Source organism: Cricetulus griseus, chromosome 2 (assembly GCF_003668045.3).
Source record: "Cricetulus griseus strain 17A/GY chromosome 2, alternate assembly CriGri-PICRH-1.0, whole genome shotgun sequence".
Lineage (NCBI taxonomy): Eukaryota > Metazoa > Chordata > Mammalia > Rodentia > Cricetidae > Cricetulus > Cricetulus griseus.
In genome coordinates, this window is record NC_048595.1 from 37,816,944 (window position 1) to 37,826,168 (window position 9,225).

Consider the following 9,225-nt stretch of genomic DNA (forward strand, 5'->3'; position numbering starts at 1 on the left):
ACAGTACTGAAGGGTTCCTGCTGAAATGGAGAAGTGTGCCAGACACACTGTGGCCTATGAGCTGAAGATGGATGCCCCAACGTTACAGAGGAACTTTGGGTGACTTTCTAGGTAGCAAGATGTCTCTGTCAATTCTAGAATTTGTATATTATCCTTCTGTGGTCTTTGATGGAGTTGAAGACAGATAATTATGGTTAGAGTTTTCTTCAGTTATTATAAAAGATAAGTTACCCTTCTTTTAATTTAGACAGAAAAGAGGGGATAATGGGGGAAGTGCTTTTGTGTATGTGTTTGTCTTATTGGATGATAAATAAAGTACTGTTTGGCCAATGAGGCAGCAAGTTAGATGGGACTAAGAGTCAAGGAGGATTCTGGGAATTGTAGTAAAGAAGTGGTGATCCAAGCAGGAAGTGACATAGCAGGGAAACTCATATATAAGCAAGGATAAGAAGGAAGTCGCCCCTTCTCTCTTCCTCCTGGTCTCTGCTCTGGAGTCACCATGTGATCCACCAGCAAGAGATGGTGCCAGCAGATGGTATCCGATAAGATAAGTCTTATAAAATATATAGACTTATGATAATTAAGACTGAGCTAGCAGATGAGAAATCCTAGTCATTGGCCAAGCAGCATTTGCACCTAATATAAGTCTCTGTGTGTTACTTGGGACCTTAACATGGCCACGGGCAGAACTCAGGTGGTTGGCAGAAAGACTTATTGTTACAGAGGTGAGTTTGCTGGATGGGGATGCTTAATAACCCACCCCTATATCCTATCCCATTTCTGCTTTCTCTTCTTCCAAGACATGTGGCGGTGAGAAGAACAGCCACATGCTCCCACTGCTATGTCTTCATGACATGTTGGACTGCATCTAAACAGGAGCTAAAGTAAAATCTTCCTTCCTTAAGTTGTCTCTTGTAAGGTAAGGTTTTTACTACAGCAATATGTAAAGAAAATAACACACAGTCTGTTCTTCACTTTGTGAAACATAATCACAACAGAATCTTTCTTTCTGTCTATCTGCCAGTTAGTGAGATCTCAGTATCTGCCTGATTCTTTGAAGCATCCCAGTTTCAGGGACAAAGGGGGTCTTTGGAATGTTGGGCTATAGCTCCATCTATTTGGTCATTCACCATGTTTCCATTGTTTCATTTAAAAAGTATTTCCATCTTACTCCTGTCAGAATGGCTAAAATCAAAAACACCAATGACAGTTTATGCTGGAGAGGATGTGGACAAAGGGGAACATTTCTACACTGCTGGTGAGAGTGCCAACTTGTACAACCACTATGGTGACTCCTCAAGAAAATGGGAATGAGTCTACCACAAGATCCAGCAATTCCACTCCTAGGCATATACGCAAAAGAAGCACATTCATACAACAAAGACATCGTTCAACGATGTTCATAGCAGCACTATTTGTAATAGCCAGAAATTGGAAGCAGCCTAGATGCCCCTCAACCAAAGAATGGATAGAGAAAATGTGGTACATTTACACAATGGAATACTACTCAGCAGAAAAAAATGGAATCTTGAAATTTGCAGGAAAATGAATGGAACTCGAAGAAACCATTCTGAGCAAGGTAACCAATCACAAAAAGACAAACATGATATGTACTCACTCTTATGTGGAGTTTAGACATAGAGTTAGGGATTACCAGTCTACAATCCACACTGCCAGAGAAATTAGTAAACAAGGAGGACCTTAAAAGAGACAAACTTTATTCCCTGGAGAAGGGGAAAGGGACATGATCCCCTGAGCAAATTGAGAGCATGGGAAGAGGGCGGAGGGAGCTATGAGAATGAAAAGGGAGGAAGAGGAAGGATGCAGAGGTCATGAGGGAGAAGAAAGGTTGAGTCAGGTATAGATTAGAAGAAAGGATATGTGATAGGTAGAGTTTTAGTTGAGGGAGGTTGTAGGGGAGGAGGGGAGGGAGAAGGGAACTGGGATTGTCATGTAATTCAATCGTGTTTGTAACTCAAATTAAAAAAAAAAAAGAAAAAAAAAGTATTTCCAGCATTGCCTGGAACAGCATATTTGGGGAACTGATAAGAAAAGAGTTTGTGATATTTTAAAAATTTCACCAAATGAAAAAGTAAAGGGAGATTTAGCAAGTGCTAAAACTTCCTTAAAATCATGATAAATAAATCTTCCTTGGAGAAGTGAAGTGAATATGTGAGAATTCGGACTTCCCTCTGTTCTGTCCAGTTGTTTTCCCTTCCTGCCCTCCAAGTCTCATCAGGACCAATTAGAACTAGGTAGTGACCAATCCAGGGAAAGTGGCAGGGTGGGTGAGGGGTGTAGGTGAAGGAATCAGGCAGAATATCTAAAGATGGAATGGAGGTATGTGCTAGCTTTCTGTTTATAGAAAATTTGAGATGTGAAAATAAACCCAGATAGAGAAAATATTTATTTTAGCTCAAAGTTTCAGAGATTTCAGTTTGTGGTCTGTTAGTTCCAGTGATTGATTTGAGTTCCTATGGAAGCAGCAGATGGCAGTGGGTGCGATGTGTGGCTAGGACGTTTAATTCTGAGTGAAACTTATCACCTTATGGCCATGAGGAAGTAAAGAGAAAGAAAGGGAGAGAAAGAGGAGAGGAAGGGGAGGATGTGGAGGAGGAGGGAGATAAAAGTGGGCTAGTATCACAAAATTCTCTTCAAGGGCATGATCTCAGTAACTCAACTGTCTTCAACTTGATGCCACCCTCAAAGGTTTCACCACTTCTCAATAGTCTCACAGGCTAGTGATCGGATGTTTAGCATACTTGCCTTTGGGAGTGACATTTGCCATCTGAATGATAAGATACTATTATCATTGGTCCCTTCTGTTTTGCTCCCAGTCACTACAGCACAATCCAGGCCTGGCCCAGAGTCTTTCTTAGGTCCTCCATATCTTCTTTTCACTGGAAGTTCCACCTCTTAAATAGAACTCCATTTTCTCTGAGCTGAACCCGGCCTTGATTCTAATTATTCCTCCACATACTTTATCTCAGGCTCTGTGGGCCACAACGATGATTTAATTTTTCTGGGGAATTTTTCTGATACACTCCCTTAAAGAAAATTTGACTCAGTTGGAAATCACCTCCTTTGTGGGTGTCACTAACTACTCCTGCAATAGATCAAAGAGCCAGGAGGCAGGGCCAGTGCTTGAAACCCATATACTTTCTTAGGAGTCAGACTAAGAAAAAAATCATCTTTCTTTGTTATTGACACTACCCAACCAACACAATGTTATTTTTGTAATAGTTGCTTTTTTGTCTACAAACACTTCTAATACTTGTGTTCCCTCTATATCAACATCTGGGTTCGCTATTAGGACAGTGTGATATACCTCAGGACAGTCCTCAAAATCAGCACTAATGCACACACAGTACTTAACACTGTTAGATGATGACTAGATATGCTACACAGGCATTATTGGTGATCATTAAGATCCTATTCAGCAAATTAATGTATAATTATATGAAACTTAAATGCCTGAAGGACACACCCAAACCCCAAAACTTTCAAGTGAACTCCTCCTTGGCCATCCATTGCTATAGCAATGGCTTCCAACTTGTCATTTTAAGAGTTGTGCACTCTCCTTAAAACTTTATCAGAGCTGTTTTTAATGATGTTGCTCAGAATGGTTTCCTCCCAGATGATGACTAAGAAGCTAATTAAAAAAAAATTGTGTCAAGTACCACAAGAGTAACAGAACTGCGCTGTTTTCTGGGATTTTGTTTTTTACTTTGTTGTTGTTGCTGTTTGTTTGTTTGTTTTTTAAATGGAGTGTGCTGGATGTCTCTACAATTTTGTTCAAATGACTGCAGAACCTGGAGAAGCTGTTGCTGCTATTGATGCATAACATATTGCCATTATTGCGCTCTCTCTCTCTCTCTCTCTCTCTATATATATATATATATATATATATATATGCTAATTGAAACTCAAATATGTGATGAATCCAAGGTGTTTCAGAGAGTGCTCACCTGTGCATGCAAATTTGATTTCATCTTTAGTAAGTAGTAAAGTTATATGCTTGTCAAAAAAATAAGTGACACACTTGAAGACAAATGTCACACAATTTCAATTTTATGTGTAACCTAGAAATGATGAACTTACAGGAACAGAGAGAAGAATTGTGGCTATTAGGCTTCAATGTGGGTCTTTTAACAATGGGGAAATGATTGGTTTAAGGATATAAAACTGCAATTGCACAAGAGGCATAGACTCTGTGAAGTCTTGAGGTCTACTGAGAGCATGATAAATATGGTTGATAACAATATGCTATATTTTAAAAGTTATGAGATAGTATACTTTAAGTGTTCTCAAAACAAAAATGATGAATATATGTGATATAACATGTTAATTGGTTTAATTTAGCCATGCCATTGTGAACATACTGTATTGTGTATCATAATTGTGCATGACTTTATTTATGAGCTAAATAAATGAATGAAAAAAAAACCATACTTAATACACAAAGAAACCCTGTTTCGAAAAATCAAAAACAAACCAAAACCAAAACCAAAAAAAAAAACCATACTTAATACTAAGCTACTTCATATATTTCAGGTAGAGAAATAGCTTACTTAAGAAAATCTCTTTTGTTGCCAGGAGAAGAAAATTTTCCCAAGAACTATTGGCATCTTGATACCCCACTCCGCTTTTCCTGTCTTACCTAGTCTATTTTCTGTTGATAGAGCAAAATACACGAGTGAGTCTGGGTATTTCTCAAAGGGGTTTATTTAATTCACAGTTTTGGAAGCTGGTAATTATAAATCAACTATCTGCATCTTTATCAATTCAGTTCTGGCAAGGGCTCCACAATGCACGTCATCACCCTTGAGGGAGTACTTGTGAGACATCAAGTGGTGAGACTGGGATGAGGCCAGATTGCTTTTCAAAACAACTCGCTTCCATGGGAATCAAACCTTGCTGTGGGTGGCACACTGAATGACCTAATTATCTTCTACCATGCCCCAACTCATAAAGATTCTACTGTCTCAGCAACCTGCAGCACACAGACTTTTAAGAGAGACTTATACTGTAGCCAAACCAAAGCATGATCAAAAGGGGAAAGGTATTATAGTGTGTTGATTTATTAGGTATATTTCTAAAACTGTATGGAAATAATTTATTGGAAGTCAGCTGCTGTGTAAATTCAGTCCTTGTTCAAATTACTGAAGATCTGTTTGAAATTCCTGATGTAATGCATACATGTTCTAAGAGAAATTGACTTGGAGGTGGTCACAGGATGGTTGGTTAGTTAAGTAGAATGGATGAGAATGGAGAGTGAAGGATTCCATTTGCTTCTTACAATCAATATTATATGTACAGTAAAGCAAACTGCTGATAATCTATAAATTAGCTTCAGTTGCCATCAGTAGAAACTACAATACCAATCTGAAATCTTAAAGAAAATATCAAACTTTGATCATAATTTAATACCCATAGGTATACTTGTAGGTTTTACCACATAGTTTCCTGCATAGCCACTCCTCTGTTCTACAAGACTTTAAAGACTTGACTATTCTTGTCCTGTTTCAAATAATGCCAAAACTGAACTAGTCTCTGTCTCTTGAGGGTTCTGGTCATTTGGTACTGGAACTGATGGGGCCTGTGGCTTAGGGTTTGAAGATTTGCCTGTTAGAAGTCTCTTAAGTAATTGCTTGTTAGCCCAGGAGATCTTGAGGAACATGAGTAAGATGTTCATTCATACTACAAATGGTTCACAAATTGGTTGATAAATCAGTAAGTCCTCAGTTTAGATATGACTACATTTATGAACCAAGATACTACCTAAGCATGAGTCTGTGAGTCCCTCCTCACCCTGGTTTCTAATTTATGAAATACCTAATCTTTACTCTTTACTATAATGGCTGTGAAGTCAGAGTCTGTCCCTTCACTGAGTATATTCATCTCTTTATCTAAGACATAAGGACTGCTTTAAACCCTTGAATAAAGGCACCTCTTTATGCCCACCTGTTCATCTGTGGATGCAAATAGCATTTAACCAATTATTATTACAATATTGTGGCATCTATTCAAATATGGACTGATCTTATTTTCTTGTGTGGGGAAGACAAAATGTGGCAACATAGGTTTTAATGGGGTTATTCTTCTCCTTTTGGTAATAGTTCATTCTTAGGGGAAACTTACTGGGGTCTCATGAGAACTATATTAATCCTCACAATACAGTATAGCAACTGTATTATAGATTTACATTGTATTGGCTACCACAATGATCTGAGGATAAGTTAAAACACTGGGAAGATTTTAATGGATTAGATGCAAATAATGTATTATTTTATAAAAGAATGTATTATTTTATAAAAGGAATTTGAGCATCCATGAGTAGCCATGGGATTTCTAAGACCAACATCTTATGAAAACTAAAGTTTGAATTTATTTCAGGATATAGTGATAACTGATCTGTAAAATTCCTATCCCAGAGGAATCTATCCATTTTTGTGAGAGACAAAACAAAAAATAACTTTGCATATGGCATTCATGATAGATTCATTGTATAATACTTGTAGTAGTATTCTTTATCATTAATAAGTAGGTGAATTTTGTCAAAAGTTTATTTTTGAATCTATCAAGATAATAACATGGTTTTAATTTTTTATCCTGATAGGAGGTATATGTTATCAATTTTCATTAGTTATCCCCAGTTACTTATTATTGCTATGACCCAAATACATAACTGATCAGCTTAAAGTGGAAAATATTTATTTTAGCTGATAGTTTCAGAGGGGCCAGGCAGTGGTTTCCAGCCTCTGTTTTGAGGTCACTATGAGGCAGAACATCATGGTGGTGGGTGGGACAGGAAGGATTTGGGAACAAGTACCTCCCTGTGGTATATTTCATTCAGTTCCTAAAGTTTCCAGAGGCTTCCAAGATAGATCCATCACTTGGTGATCATGTGTTCAACACATGGTTCTGTGAGAGGCATTTTATATTCAAGCCATAACACCATATCCATGGCCTTCACAGGTTCAGGACCATCCCATAATGCAGAATGCATTGAGTCTATCTCCAGACTCTCCAGGTTCTTACCAAGAATAATATCCTTTAAAAATTCTAAGTGCAGGGTGGTGGTGGCCCATTCCTTTAATTCTAGCACTTGGGAGGCAGAGGCAGGTGGATATCCATGAGTTCAAGACCAGCCTGTACTACAGTAGCTAGCTCCAGGACAGTCTCCAAAGCCACAGAGAAATCCTGTCTTAAAAACCCGCCCCCAAAAATTCTGAGTTCAAAGTCTTTTCTAAGACTCAAAGCCACTCTTAGCTGTGATTGTGCAAATACAAAACATAATAAACACACTCCTTCTGAAAGAAATACTGAAATAACACGGCTTGATGGGACTGAAGAAAGACAAAACACAGGAGAAGAGTTTAAATCTTGTAGTTCCATATCTGGTGTCTAGTGTATTGCATGTGATGTGAACACCAGACAAATGTTTGATCTCACTCACACATGCAAATAAAAATAGAGAGTAGACTAGTGTTTGCCCTGTTTGCAATAAACAAGGAAAAGGAAAAAATGAAGTGATAACTAATCAACATTTTAGCTGTGCAAGATGACTAAGTTTTATATATGTAATACATAAGGTGGTTACAGTTAATATACCATCTTAAATGTGCCTAGTAGGTTGTTCTAATGAGTACTTATCACAAAAAAGTCATATGCAAGGTAATGCATGTGCAAACTAGATTGTGGCAATTCAGGTTTTATATGTCAAAACATTAACTTGCACAACCTAAATATAGGCAGTTCTAGTTTACTAATTATATGTCAATAAAGCTGAAAGAAAAAAAAAAAACAAGTTGGTTTTGTGCAATATTAAGTGAGGGGATTTCCTTCACTTGGGAGTAGAGCTGCTAGACTGACTTCATAAAGGCTTCCTGTTTTTAGTACTGACTTGCCATGGCTTGGCGCAGGTTTACTAATTTGAATTATGCACTGTGACTGAGCTGGCTGCTAGTTTAGCTCTTCCCTTCTCCTTTCTCATCACACAGCAGCATTGGCTTCCATGGTATTGCTTCTGGGAACCTGGAGGGAGAAAGGACACGCTGACATTTCCATTGATTAAATCCCATTTGGGTGAGTAATTTAATGCTTTTCTTACAGTGTGATGGTAGCCATTTGTAGGGTCTTGTCTGACATCTTTTTTAATTCTAATTTTCCTAGTGCATTGGCTCCTACTGTCTATTGTTCAATAAGGGAAGTTTTCTACTAGCCAGTTTGGGGAACGCTTGCAAAGATCAATAATTTGGGTTTCACAATTCAGAGGCAAATGGATACTGACAGAGACTATTTCAGAACACATGTTGTCTTCTCGTCTTTAGGTTGCTACAGCACTTAACGAAAACAGAAAACCCAGATGCTTGCTCCTCTAAGACAATGATTTATCTTTATCTTCACACATGGTTCAAACTGCTTAAAACAGTCTCCCTCGGGTTCAATGTGCTACCTTGTTAGAAACCTAAGATGCTGGAGTCAGTGGTGGACCAATCTGATGACTACAGAAAGCATACATTCAAACCTTACGTGTAGACATACATCTGAATTATAAATAGGAGCATATTTCTTACAACAGCATGCTCTTTGGTCAGCTGTGATAATTTTAACTATAGATTTATAATCTAGTGCCCCAAGAAGAGATCATGGGGAGCATGCCTATAATACTTCCTCAACAAGATACAGTTTTATGTTAATTTTCTACAAGATACAGTTTTATGTTAATTTTCTAATTCAGTGCAAGATGAATTGCTCTTCTATGGGTGGAAGAGGTGATCCAACAAAATAAATAATAGTGGAGAATCTGTGGATGTGTAGTACTTACTAATGACAGCTTTGCAATCAGTGGCTTCAGTAGGAAAAGAAGGAGAGAGGGAAGATAATTTTTTTTAACCTCATAAAACTTCATGTCTTCATCATGGCTGGTTCATTAAATAAAAACTAGAGTTGATCAGAATAAAGGCTGGTGGACAGCACCTTGTTCTCTTGATTATTGAGGCTTCCTTCCCAGTAGCAAACCTCTGCCAACAATGCTAGTTATACATGCTGTGATGAGAATTCTTGTCCATGTTGACAGATATTTCCTGGACCACCTTAGGCCAGCTCGATTCATTCCAGATTTTAAGCAACAATCTGGTCTGTATGATAGTTTTATAAGTCAGTGTAAGTGTTTATAGTCATTTAGTGTCTCTATCAGAGATTCAATTGCTCTAAGTAAAA